The sequence below is a fragment of the Capsicum annuum genome, chromosome 8, assembly GCF_002878395.1.
Source record: "Capsicum annuum cultivar UCD-10X-F1 chromosome 8, UCD10Xv1.1, whole genome shotgun sequence".
Taxonomy (NCBI): domain Eukaryota; kingdom Viridiplantae; phylum Streptophyta; class Magnoliopsida; order Solanales; family Solanaceae; genus Capsicum; species Capsicum annuum.
The window spans coordinates 114,328,251-114,343,387 of record NC_061118.1 but is presented as its reverse complement, the minus strand read 5'-3'; positions in this window follow the sequence as shown (position 1 = coordinate 114,343,387).

Here is a 15,137-nt window from a genome sequence, read left to right as displayed (position 1 = left end):
TCTGACGGAAGGCCTTTATAAGATGAATGTAATGACTGTTGAAATAAATAAAAGTTTAAATTCTTCTTATTTGCTTGAGTCTTATGATTTATGGCATAAACATTTTGGCCATCTTAATTATAAAACGTTACGAAAACTGATTAACTTAGAAGTTTTACCAAATTTTGAGTGCAATAAATCAAAGTGTCAAACGTGAGTAGAATCAAAGTATGCAAAGCATCCTTGTAAGTCCGTTGAAAGGAATTCCAATTCTTTAGACTTAGTACACACTGACAATTGTGATATGAAGTCAACACCACCACATGGTGGAAAAAAGTATTTCATAACTTCTATTGACGATTGCACTAGATATTCTTATGTCTATTTGCTAAATAGTAAGGATGAAGCAATAGATACGTTTAGGCAATATAAAACTGAAGTTGAAAATCAGTTAGATAAAAAGATAAAAATGATAAGAAGTGATAGGGGCAGAGAATATGAATCTCCCTTAGCCGAAATATGTGTAGAGAATGGAATTGTCCATCAAACTACAGCCTCATATTCACCCCAATCTAATGGAATTGCGGAAAGGAAAAACCAAACTTTGAATGAAATGATGAATGCCTTGCTTATAAGTTTTGGTTTACCGCAAAACTTATGGGGGAAGACTATCCTTACAACCAATCGTATACTCAATAGAGTTCCCCATAGTAAGACACATTCAATTCCTTATAAAAAATAGAAAGGAAGGAAACCCAACTTGAAATATTTTAAAGTGTGGGGATGTCTAGCAAAGGTCCAAATTCCTATTCCTAAAAAGGTTAAGATAAGACCTAAGACGGTAAACTGCGTGTTCATACGATATGATAAAAGTAGTAAAGTATGTTGATTTTTGGTTCATAAATCCAAACATCCAGATATTAATGAAAATATGGTAATTAAAATCTGACAATATTGAATTCTTTGAAAACATTTACCCGTATAAAATTAGACATGAACAGTTTAACGGAGGATCTAAATGACCTCGAGATGAACTAAGTGAGAATGTACATAATGAAGAAAATCCAAGACGTAGTATATGTCAAAGAACGTCTACTTTATTTGGATCGAATTTTGTAATATTTCTCTTAGAAAATAAGCCTCAAACATTTAGGGAAGTGATGACATCTTCGGACTCATCTTTTTGGAAAGAGGCAGTCAATAGTGAGATTGATTCAATCTTAAGCAACCATACATGGGAATTGGTTGATCTTCCTCCCGAAAATAAACCTTTAGGTTTTAAATGGATTTTCAAAAGGAAGATGAAAGCGGATGGCACTATTGACAAATACAAGGCAAGACTTGTAGTAAAGCGCTTCAAACAAAAAGAAGGCCTTGATTACTTTGATACATACTCTGCAGTAACAAGGATAACATCGATTCGAATGTTAATTGCCTTAGCGGCGATATATGAACTTCAAATCCATCAAATAGATGTGAAAACCGCTTTTCTAAATGGACAATTGGAGAAAGAAATATACATGGAGCAGCCTGAGGGTTTTGTGGTTCCAGGAAAGAAAAACAAGGTGTGTAAACTTATCAAGTCACTATATGGACTAAAGCAAGCACCAAAACAATGGCATGCAAAGTTTGACCAAACCATGTTGGTAAACGGATTCAAAATAAATGAATGTGATAAATGTGTTTATATTAAAGACACTCCAAATCACCAAGTCATTGTATGGTTATATGTGGATGATATGTTGATCATCAGTAGATATATTTCTGACATAAATGCAACAAAACAAGTGCTCAGAGCAAGTTTCATATGAAAGACCTTGGAGTTGTAAATGTAATCTTAGGTATAAGAATCCATCAAACTCCACAAGGGTTGACATTGTCACAGTCTCATTATATCAAAAAGGTACTTGACAAGTTCAAGTATATGGATTCGTTATTGCCATGACTCCATTAAATGTGAACTTTGTACACAAGAGTATTGGGATGTTTAATATATATAATGAACTGTACACGACCAGACATAGCATGTGCTATTAGTAAATTAAGTCGGTACACGAGTAATCCCAACAAAACTCATTGGATGGCAATGAAAAGAGTTTTGGGGTATCTTAAATACACGCAAGATTATACTTTGTATTATAATAAATATCCTGCGGTACTTGAAGGAAATAGTGATGCAAATTGGATCACCGGATCGAATGAAGTAAAATCCACAAGTGGATATGTATTTACTATCGGTAAAGGAGCAGTCTCTTGGAAATCATCCAAACAGACTTGTATTGCTCGCACTACAATGGAATCTGAATTTATCGCATTGGATAAAGTCGGTGAAGAAGCAGAATGACTCCAAAATTTCTTAGAAGATATTCCTTATTGGCCCAAGCCAGTGGCACCCGTATGTATACACTATGATAGCCAAGCAACAATAGGTAGGGCAGAGAACATGATGTACAACGATAAATCTTATCACATACGACGGAGATATAATACCGTTAGGGAACTTCTCTCTAGTGAAATTATCACTATTGACTATGTAAAGTCAAAGGATAATATGTCAGATCCACTTACAAAAGGCCTATCTAGAGAAGGAGTGGAAAGAACATCTAAGGGAATGAGTTTAAGGCCTAGGACAAGTCAGCATGACGGTAACTCTACCTAGCAGACTGGAGATCCCAAGAGCTAGGTTCAAGAAGATCAAACAAAGTTGTGTCTGACAGGTTCAACATTGTCAATTACCCAACCCATTCTTATGATGTAGACAATGTATAGCAATCAAGGATAAGACTTAAAGTGAAAAGTCTTTTAATGATTATCTAAATTTGGTAGATTTGACCGAATAGTTTAATCTATAGGATTGAACGTTTAGAAATCACATATATGAGAGCGAAGTGGAAGCCGTTTCAAGAAGAATGTTAGTAAAGGCCTATTCTCTAAGCTCTCACAAAATCGGGATGCGTTCATAGCTGAAAAGAGCAAAACCGTGAGAACCATAAATGGTAAAAGCCTGGTTGTGTGACATGTGTTGTCTAGGTGTACATTAAAGCTTAAAGGTTTAAAGATATCAAATCTACCGATTGACCGAGTGCATCCGATACATGTTCACTACAGAAAGTTCAAAGGGAAACCCACTTATCCAGATGCAATCAGTCTTTGCTTGATGATCACATACTTGTCTGTAAAACTTTTACAAAAAATAGTCATTCCCCATTAATGTGGGGGATTGTTGGGTTCAATATGTATGAAAAAGGTATGAATGAAAAATGGAGAGAAAAAAGGTGGAAGAAAGGAGACACCAATTTAGAAGGTGTACTCCCAAAATTGGAAAGTTCACTAACTCTCCCACATTGGTGGGAGAAGGGAACGATGGAGTGTTTTTAATAGAAAAAACTTACTCCACATGCTAAGTGAGGCAAGAAATAAGAAATGCCTCGTGCCGTCGTCGTTGCTCGCTCGGCTCGGCTTCGGGTTCGGATTTGAATTTGTCAAATGATCAATCGATGAGATCTATATTTTTGGACAAAGTTTATTTCAAGTAAATTTAATCCGAATGCCAAAAGGAAAATGGACCAGTAATCCTCCGTTTATACATGCATACAGATTTCGAAACAGTATTTTCTGAAATAATAAATTGCCTGTTTGAAGAAGGACACGTTCTTTGGGTAAACGGACATGAATTTTCAGAAACATCACACCATTTAAGTGAACCGATGCCACCTTTTCGAAGAGGCATATCACAGGCTATATAAACCTGCTTTCATTCATAGATTTTAATATGAATTTTTCTACAATAAACTTTCTTCTGGTCTTTACAAATACTCTGTATGATCAGTCAATCCATTAAGTGAGTTCGACGATATTCCAATTGTTTGAGGTACCGCTACAGTTGGTCTGATTTGCCATTTTATCCTGGAAGGAAAATTCTGCAACCTCAGGTACAGTGAGGGAAATTATTTCTTTAAGGAAAGTCCGTGAATTCGGGCGACTTGGCCATTTCTGTTTTCATTTTTATTTCTGAAAATAAAATACGCTTCTAAGAAAGATCACTTGGATCTTGTGTTGAGGGTATTTACTGCACTTCATTGTATTCTTGTTTTTAAATATAGAACCAACGTTGAAGTTGTTGTTCTACATATACAGATTCTGCGTCCCCGTAGAGAAGGAAATAACAAATTCTACATAGGTCCACCCCTGGTCAAACCAACTTAATAAACCCTATTATGGTTTGGTTTTGAATTAAAAAAAAAAAAGACAACATTTGATTTGGTTTGGTATCAAAAAAATATCATGCAAAACCAAACCAAACTTACACACACATAAAAAAAAAGGCAGTCCAGTGCACTAAAGTTACCACTATGCACGGTGTCCGGGGAAAGGCCCCACCCCAAGGGTGTATCGTACCAGTCTTACCTTGTATTTTTGCCAAAGGCTGTTTCCAAGGCTTAAACCCATGACCTCCTGGTCACATGCCAGTAACTTTACCCGTTACTCCAAGGCTCCCCTTCTAAACTTACACACACATATTAGTAATAAAAGGTTCACATAGTGATGCAAAAGTGATTGATTGCAAAATTCTGAAATCAAAGTATTTTTGTTAAAGAATTGTTCAACAAAGAGAATCAATTATTCTGAGATTTCTGCAAGTTCTTAGTTGTAATAGGCAGGTACAATAAGTGAAGCCAGCATAACCTTCTATAATTGGGCAATGAAGAAAGTGGGCTAGTCTTGATTTCTGTTTTTACTCATATCGGAATTGAGTTGGCATTTGGCAAACTGATGATTTCAACCAACCCATCTGGAGCTTATGCCTTCTAATTCCTGCTTTGCTATTTCAATGCTCAAAAATAACCTGAAGATTCTTTCTTTGGTCATCAAAAATCAAAACTCAAATGATTCTAAAAGACATATATGCCTAGCTAATTTTTTGGTTGACTTACACTTTAAAATCCTATCTGGAAAAAGGAGGAAGTAATTTAGGCAAAAGAATTACATCTTTGTTGCTAAACAGTATGATAACGTTCCACTGCTTGGATTTAATTAATTGTTTAAGATCATACAGTGGTGGAGATCCTTAAAACTTTAGGGACCACAATACATGAACAGGAAAAGAAGTTAACATAGGAGTCAGCAAATTACTCTTATGATCCCATGGAATAAATTTTGCATAAATAGCTCATGGAAATTTGAATAACGATTAAAAATAAATTAAAATATTTATTAGAGCAGTAAAAAAATAACTCTTATAGCGAAATCAAGTCAGCAGATTCAGTGTGACTTGCACCAATTTCTTCATACACATTATGTGTGCCTTGCACTATTTTTCTCATTCTCGTACATTGATTCTTAAGTTAGGTAGTTGTTTGAACATAATTTAATTCATGGAAAATAAAATTTAACCACAAATAAAAATATGAAGAAACAACAACTTTATTCATAAACGATGGGGGTACAAATTTGTTCCTCCCTTGATTCTTCTCTCATGAATTTTTTCATAATTTGAGGGCCGTTAGTGGCTTATTCTCGAACATAGGATGTCTTCATAATTCGAGGGCCGTTAGTGGCTTATTCTCGAATATAGGATGATCTCTTTATGAATATCTCATGATTTTGTGGGATATTAGAGATCCGATCTTTTTACGAATATCCATCAGCGGTATATTCAAGATGATATTCAAGATGCCTATTTCAGGGAACATGTTACCCTTTAAATAGGCGAGATTTAGGGTAAAGTAGCCTTCTAGAACTCTAACAGAATTTGGATTCTTATTAAAGAGTCCACAAATTTTAGATGTCTACAAATGCTCCCTACTTCAAGGCTTGTCGAAGTGTAGATTTGATGACGAGTCTTGAAGTACCAATAGAGCTTCCATATTTGTGCGGTGGCTACAGATTTGCAGATCTGATTTATGAGAGAAGAGATAAGGGCAGATTTGGTCCCACTGGGCATGCCAATTTGTTTACAACATAATTTAATTCATGTAAAATAAACTTCAACCACAATTAAAAATATGAAGAAACAACAACTTTATTCATAAACGATGGGGGTACAAATCTCTGTTCCTCTGTTGATTCTTCTCTCATGATTTTCTCCATAATTCGAGGCCGTTAGTGGCTTATTCTTGATGATTCTTCTCTCATGATTTTCTCCATAATTCAATGGCCGTTAGTGGCTTATTCTCGAACATAAGATGATCTCTTTATGAATATGCCATGATTTTGTGGGATATTGGAGATCCCGATCTTTTTATGAATACCCATCAGCGGAATATTCAAGATGGTATTCAAGATATCTGTTTTAGGGAACATGTTACCCTTTAAATAGGCGAGATTTAGGGTAAAGTAGTCTTCTAGAACTCTAACAGAATTTGAATTCTTATTAAAGAGTCCACAAATTTTAGATGTCTACAACAGTATCAACATCTATGACTTATCAACCAAATCTATACCGACTTCAAAATCTAATATACCGACAACTAAAATAAAATTTATACTATGTTGGTTTTGATTGAATATTTTTTAAAAAAAATTGAGTTGGTTTGTTTTAAATATTAAAAAACGACTTCGTTCGTTTGGTTATTTTTAAGCAAAAGTCAAGTCCTATTGCTCAAATCCTTCAAAATCCTTGCTGCACCAGGGTTGACCTAACACAATTTGGGATGTGGGTGTGGGATCCACGTTGAATTTGGACAACTTGGGTGCTTTAACTATACCTAAGACCAATGAAGGACAGGTTGACTGTGTATTTGGTTTCATATTGGATTTACGTCATATATGTATATACTCATATAAAACTTATCACGTAATCCATGGAATTAGCGGAGGTAGCAAGTTATTTTGGATACCACGGCTATAAAAATGTATATACTCACATAAAGTAATAAAACACTTTGCTATTACGAGATAACTTATGAATAAAACATTAAGTGTTCAAAAAGAATTTAATTAAACTAAATTCAAATAATTGCAAAGTTAATTTATTGTTTAATTGTTGAAATATATATACTTATATATGTCGTAATATACATTTAGTGGTTGTATCTTAATACTCATACCTATAATCCTCTCTGTATCCCCAAATCCTAAGATTTAGGTGATGACGAATCCGACTTCTATATCTGCATCCTTGTCTCAGGGTAACATAGGTTTCACCAAATTATACTCCACGAGTTTTTGGATATACCATCCATAGTAGGCGGTGACATCTGAAATGCTTGTATCCAACTATAGGGCTTACTAAGAAGCTAGACCATCAAAGCGTGCTTACTATGCTCCACGCAGTAATTCTTTCCACTAATAAAACTTAGCTTTGATGGGGTTCGGAGCATCTATTTTTTAGCAGCAACCCTAACAGTGTCACTCAGCCTCTATTTATAATACCAAGTGTGTATATACTACAGTGAAATTTTAGATTACAGGAGTGGATCATAAAATGAGAATTTCACTTCCACTTTCCCTAACCTTTGAATGAAATGTAAAAACTTTTATTACTTTAAATCACATAATATGACCTTTTCTACGACTCTACCTGTCAGAAGAAATTTTAACATTGCATACTAAAATTCAATACCCTATGTCTTTTCTTGGATGACAATGTTATCTACATATGACTTTTAACTTGTTGGAAAATATCAACCATGTGATGTCCAAGTGAAATAGACTATTCTCCAAGAACCATTCATCATATACTATCATGTGCAAACTTCTTCTTAAGATACAGTAACAACAACATTGACTCAATCTGGATTAGCTCCAAGCCTTTTACTAGAAGCCAAGCCCGAGAGCTTCAAAGGATTCAAGGATTGTTCGTGAAGTGAGAGGTATTTGAAGAAGTCTTCTTACCATCAAAAGGGTGTCATTTGTTGATGATTTAACTCACATTGGGTCAAGGATCGTTGAAGGAGCCAAGGGTAATGCAAAACGGGGCTAGAAATCCCCTTGGAAGGGGATGTCCCAAGGAGCTTTGGATCCGCATTGGACCCACTCTAGCATTTCAAGAGCAGGTAAATGTAGCCCCTAGTGCGCCCGAGATGCTCCCCAACCGCTCAAATGGATTGTGCGGGCGTTTTTTTACAATTGGGTCTATAAATGTATAATAATTAGCCTAAACTATAAATACTTAGAAGCCTAGCTTATTTTCTTAGTTTTGTTTGATTGTTATAAATATTTCTCCATTGGGTGAGAAAATTTGTAAACTTGTGTTGAATCTTGATTTAGAAACGTTGGTTTTGAAGGCGATCATCTCCCTCTTGGTCACCATAAGAATTAGGTGTTGATTAAGATTGTAGTTGAGGGTATTAGAGTTTAATATGATCTTTTATTCTTAATTACTTCTTCTTCTTATGTCTAATTATCTATCTTTATCGATTAGCTTTTACTCTTTTGTATCGATCTTTAGTTTTCATAGTTTGATTTCTATAATTTGGTGTCAAAGCCGAGCTTGATTTTATTCATACAAAGTCAATCTTAGGTCTAGTCGTCTTGAAAAATCAAAAATCAAATTTACTATACACGTTTTTAGCATTAGGTCAAAAGTTGAGTCTTTGATTTCAGTATTTGTACTTGTTCTTGTCTTCATAGATTACTAATAACACATGATAAAGATCTAACTACGGAAGATGAGAAACGAACACAAACACCAAAGAAACGAAGAAATTGAAATACAAAAAAGTAAAGGATAATCAATAAAGATAGCTAATTAGACACAAGAAGAAGAGATAATTAAGAACAAAAGAGCATATTAAACTCTAATACCCTTAACTACAATCTTAATAAAACAACTAATTCTTACGGTGATCAAGAGGGAGATGATCACCCTCAAAACCATTGTTTTTAAATTAAGATTCAACACAAGTTTAGCAATTCTCTCACTCAATGGAGAAATATTCATCAAAAAACAAACAAAACTAAGAAATTAAGCTAGGCTCCGAAATATTTCGTTTAGGTTAATTATTACACATTTAAGGGTCCAAAAGTGACCCAATTGCAACAAAAGGCATATTTAATCCGCTTGAGCAGATTTGAAGTAGTTACGGAGCATCCTAGGTGAACTAAGGTCTGCTTTAACCTACTCTTGAAATACTAGAGCAGGTCCAAGGCAGATCCAAAGCACCTTAGGCGCATGTCCCTTCCAAGGGGCTTTGTAGCTCGGTTTTCATTCCCTTGTCTCCTTTAACGATCCTTGACCCAATGTGAGTGAAATCATACAAAAATGATACCCTCTTGATGGTAAGAATATTCAAGTACCTCTCACTTCATAAACAATCCTTGGATCCTTTGAAGATCTCGGGCTTGGCTTCTAGTAAAAGGCTTGGAGCTAATTCGGATTGTATCATCCTCTCTGTCCTGAGAAAAATTTAACCTCAAATTCAAAGAGTCATCATCTCCTATCATGTCAAAGAGTGAAAGATCGGACACATTGAAGGTTTGTGCACTTGATATTCTAGGGGAAGGTCAATCTTGTAGGCATTGTTGTTTATCCTTTCAAGCACTTAAAATGGACGATCACCTCGAGGTATTAATTTGGATTTTATTTTGGTTGGAAACCTATATTTACAGAGGTAAACCCATACCCAATTACCCGATTCAAGCACAAGTTGCTTTCTTCCCCTTTTTACTCTTTTGTCCACCTCTTGATTCTTCTTCTCAAGGCAAATCCTTACCTTCTTATGCATCTTCTTCATAGATTCCACCTTCTTATTTTATCTAAGCTTATCATAACATCACTAGGCAAAGGAGTGAGATCTAAAGGTGTAAGGGGTTTAAAACCATAAACATATTCTAAGAGATTCATACCAACAATCAAATAGATAACATGATTATAAGCAAATTCAACTAGAGGTAGATGGTCCCCTTAAGACGATATTTTTTGCTTAACTAAGGTATGTAACATAGAACTCAAGGTTCTATTTACCACCCCCATTTACTCGTCGGTTTGCAACATCACTAGGTAAAGGAGTAAGATCTAAAGGGGTAAGGAGGTTAAAACCATAAACATATTCTAAGAGAGTCATACCATCAGTCAAATAGATACCATGATTATAAGCAAATTTGACTAGAGGTAGGTGGTCCATCCAAGAGGATGTTTTTCCTTTAACTAAGGTGTGTAACATATAACCCAAGGTTCTATTTACCACCTCCATTTGCCCATCGATTATTGGGTGGCAAGAAATTGAGAAAAATAATTTTGTAAGCCTACCCTACAAGGACCTCCAAAAGTGACTAAGGAACTTAAAGTCCCTATCACTAACAATGGTCAGAGAAATTCTATGTATTTTGACAATATGTTCAATAAACAAAGAAGACACATTATAAGCATCATCAATTTTATGACATGAAATGAAATGGGCCATTTTTTAGAACCTATCAACCATAAAAAAAATGCAATCTCTACCCCCCTCGTCCTAGGCAAAACCAAAATAAAATCCATAGAGATATCAAGCTATGAGTGTTGAGGAGTGGGTAGTGTGGTGTATAATCCTTGAGGGATAAGGTGGGATTTTCACTTCTATAATTCATACATTGACCACAAATTCTAGCAACATCTTGACGCATCTTGGGACAATAGAATTGTTCCTCTAGGATTTCAAGGGTCTTGTCAATTCAAAGTGTTCCTATCATACCATCATCATGTGCCTTTCTTATAAATAATTCTCTCCATAAGCTATATGGAATACAAAACCTCATTTCTTTGAATAAGAAACCATCAAACTTAGAGTAGGCCATAAAAACACTATCCCTCTTCCACCTTTCCCTAACTCATATCTCAGAATCTCGGTAGATTTGAGAAAATTTAGGGTCCTCAGGATACATTGTCTTTAGAATCTCAAATCCCATCAATTTAGAAGACAATGTAGAGATTAGCACATGCTTCCTAGAAAAAGCGTCGACTACGATATTTTTCTTTCCCTTTTTGTATTGGATGACATAAGGTAAATTATCTAGGAAAGCAATACATTTGGAATGTCTTTTATTTAGTTTATCTTGGTCTTGGAGATGTTTTAAGGATTCATGGTTGGTTCGAATCACAAACTCCTTGGGACACAAATAATGTTGCCAATTACCCAATGCTCTAACATAACGTATAACTCTAAATCATAAGTGGAATACTTTAGAGTTGCACCCTTGATCTTTTCACTAAAATAGGTAATATTTTTATGATCTTTCATTAAGACGTCACCTATTTCTACCTTAATTGTATCATATTTAATTTTAAATATCTTATCAAAATTTGGTAATTGCAATAAGAGGGTGGAGCTAAGAATAGCCTTCAAAGCTTTAAATCATTTTCTTGCCTATAACCCTATTTAAAATGTTTATCCTTATGGATCACCTCTGTCAAGCAAGCGATGATGGTACTAAATTCTTTGACAAATCGCATATAAAAACTAGCCAACCTATGAAAGTTTCGTACTTCACCAATGGATTTTGGAGTTGGCCAATTCTTGATAGTGTCTATCTTAGATTCATACACATTGAATCCTTTCGAGCTCACAAAAAATCGCAAGAAAACTACTTTATTCACACCAAAAGAGTACTTTTCAAGATTAGCATACAACTTTTCTTTTCTAAGCACTTCAAACATATTTTTTCAAATGGAAGACATGTTTTTCAAGGGATTTACTACAAACAAGGACATCAACAAAATATACCACAAAAAAGTTTCCCAATGAACGATTTCATCACATGGCTCATCAACCGCATAAAGGTACTAGGGGCATTGGTGAGGCGAAAAGGCATGAACAACCATTCATATAGACCAAACTTAGTCTTGAATGCGGTCTTTCACTCATCACCCAATTGTATCCAAATTTGGTGGTACCTACTCCTAAGATCTATCTTTGTAAACACACAAAAACCATTCAACTCATCAATTATATCATCTAAATAGGGAATTGGGTGGCGATACCTTATTGTTATTTTCTTGATGGCTCAACAATCAATACGCATGCGCCATGTCCCATCTTTTTTTAGTACTAGCAACACCGGTACCCCACATGGACTCATATTCTCTTTGATGTATTATTTGTTGAGGAGTTCCTCAACTTGACTTTGGAGCTCTTTTTTTTCTATTGGATTACTTTGGAAGGCCAGTTTGTTGGGCAATTAAAAACCCTACACGAATCAATTTGATCCTTAATTCCTTAACGTGGGGGTAATCCTTGGAGAAGTTCCTTTGGGAACATATCTTTATAATCTAGGAAAACAAGGAAAATAGAATGAGGGATAATATAAGTAGAGTGGTTAGTATGAAATACATGGGCTAGAAGCAGCATATGTGTTTTGTCATCATGCTCCTTGAAAAGATCTTTTTTCCTAGCCAACATCACCAAAGGACTCTTTCCTTTCAACCTCTTCTTCTCCTCTTTTTTATCCCTCTCCTTATTTTGGTCCTCTTTATGACCTTGTTCTTACCCTTATCTTTTAATTCTCTTAATTTTTGGTGTCTCTCATTAACTTGAGATGGAGAAAGTGGATGGCGAGTGATTTTTCGACCATTTAACTCAAAAGAATACTGATTGTTCCTCACATCATGCTAGGTTAAACCATTATATTGATATGGCCTCCCAAGTAAGAGATGGAAAGCTTGCATGGGTATCACATCACAATGAACCTCATCATGATAATTCCAAACTTTGAACTGAATCACCACTTGCCTAGTCACCTTTAACTCTCCACAATAATTTAACCATTGAAACTTGTATGGTGTGGAATTCTTGGTTGTGAGCACTTCAAGAAATCAACCAAAGTAGCATTACCCACACTAGCACAACTCCCACTATCAATAATCAAAGAGCATACATTGTTCTTCATAAGATATTTAGTATGGAATAGATTCTCCCTTTGACTAGGATCATATATTGCCTTACTAATCATTGCATACCTTACAATAAAGTTTGGGACCTCATATTTTCTTACTGAATTACAATCCACCTGATAGACCCAAGTTATGCATGAGAGGCATTTCAAACAAAAATGACTGTTCTTTTAAGAAAGGGAGTAAAGAAAAGATCCAAGAGAGTTCACCATTATGTGTTTTCATTCTTGACCAAAGTTTCACTACTTGTTGGTCAAAGAGAGAGTTTCCTCTTGAAAACACTTTGGATGAATTCCATTTAAGTGATACCTTTCTTTGTGATTTGTTTGCAATTGTTGAACTCTTTCTCAAAGAGTTTGTTTGAAAGCAAAAAGTTCTTTGTGCTTAAATGTCTTAATTCTATCGTTACGTGCATTATGTGCTAAATCTTTTGATCCAAATGGCATTCTTATAGATAATAACACCTTAGATGATGTTTTTATGTTCGATTCCTTTCTATACTACCTTTTTACCTTTAATGATGTCTATTCTAGTCTTAGAATTATTTTATTAGGAGGTAGGAAACTTTTTGGTTGGTACACTTGGTTGGATAATAATGCTTTATGGGTCATTCACATCTTTGAACTCAGAAAACCTTTTTGGATTTTTGAACCCTTGGCGATACCACTTTTGGTGTGGTCTCTTGACGAAATAAGAAGCAATTGTGTCTTATGTCTCCTAAGATAAATATAGTATTGCTTTCTTGGTTTATTAATGCCATTATGACCTTTGTAGTTTCCTTATCTCCTTATAATTATCATATCCAATTCTTTTGTACCATTTTCAATGAGATTTTAATGTTTAACAGAAAGGACCCTTGGTTATATTTTAAGTGTGTGTAACCTTAGCATGATGCTATAATTATTTGTACTAACCCTAACCCTCATTTCATGATGATATTGTGTTTGTTTGTCCTTTTTTTGGTTTTGCAATAATTGAATTCGAGGTCAAATCTTTTCAAGAAGGAGAGGATGATATAATCTAAATTACCGCCGAATATTTAAATGGGATACTTATAGTGCTAGAGGTGCTTAAAATATCTTATTATCATAAAAAATATATCACGTGAGGGTTATTGCACCTATATTAGATTGAGGGTCCTTGGAGGAGTTAAGGGAATAAGAGACAAGTCTAAAAGGCCTCGTGGAAGGGATGTGCGCCCAATCTACCTTGGAGGTGCATCCAACCTCTTCCAAAAGATTAGGAGCAGGTCAAAACAATTTTATCCGCTCTCGAAATGCCCTTGAGATGCGCCACATCTGACCAAAAGGTGCTAGAGCAGGCTATTTTATTTTATTAAAGCAAATGGGTCACTTGTAGTCCCATTGTAATAAGTTAAATCCTAGACTATAAATAGATTGGCTTAGTCTTTATTTCATCAATTAGTTTTGTTTTGTTAATGAAGATATGAAAATTCTTGAGAGAGTGAGTGATAGCTTAAAAAAGATTTTGTTGACATTTTTAGAAACTATGGTTGTAAGGGCATTTTTTATTCCCTTGAGGTCAACATAAGAGATTAGTTACTTGTGGATAATCAATTTGGAGTTTTTTGAGTTTAATATACTCATTAGTTCTTATTTCTTTCTATCTTCAGGTGTTAATCTATCTATCTATTCTTTTATCCCTTTACTTTCCGTATTTCAATTTCATAATCTCTTTAGTGTTTGTGTTTGTTATCATCTTCATAGATTACTTTATTATCATTTGGTATCATAGCCGAGCTTGATTTCATTCCCATGAAGTCAGTCTTGGGTCTATTTGTCTTGAAAAATTGTAAATTCCATAAACATTTACTATTCATATTTTTAGGGTTAGGTCAACATTTGAGTTCTTGATTTTTTGTGTTTTCTTGAGTTTCTAATGTTAGATTCTTGTTCCCTAACACTATAGGAGTCTAAGGATTGAATTTGAGCTAAATTAGAGCTATATTGAGCATTCTACCTTTGATAAAAGCTTGGGTTTAAAGAAATTTGAAGTGGTTGAAAGATTTGAAAATTTTGGTGAAGAATTTGAGCTAAATGATGCTTGATTTTAGAAGGTTAAAAAGTGCCTAAGTTCAAAATTTCAACTCATTCCTAGCTAAGGTGAAGAAGTTGGGAAAAGTTAGTATTTTAGGTGTTCTTGGAGAAATTGTTATCTTCATGTTGAAAATGCAGCAAAAAGTGAGTGTTTGATTCAAAAAGAAGGAAGAAAAAGAGTGTAAAAGAGTTAGTACTAAAGCATCTCCAAAGACTCCAAGAATATTCCAAGAGAAGAAGACAAAAGGAGACCATTTGAAAGTACAATTTGACACCTAACCAAGGCTGGG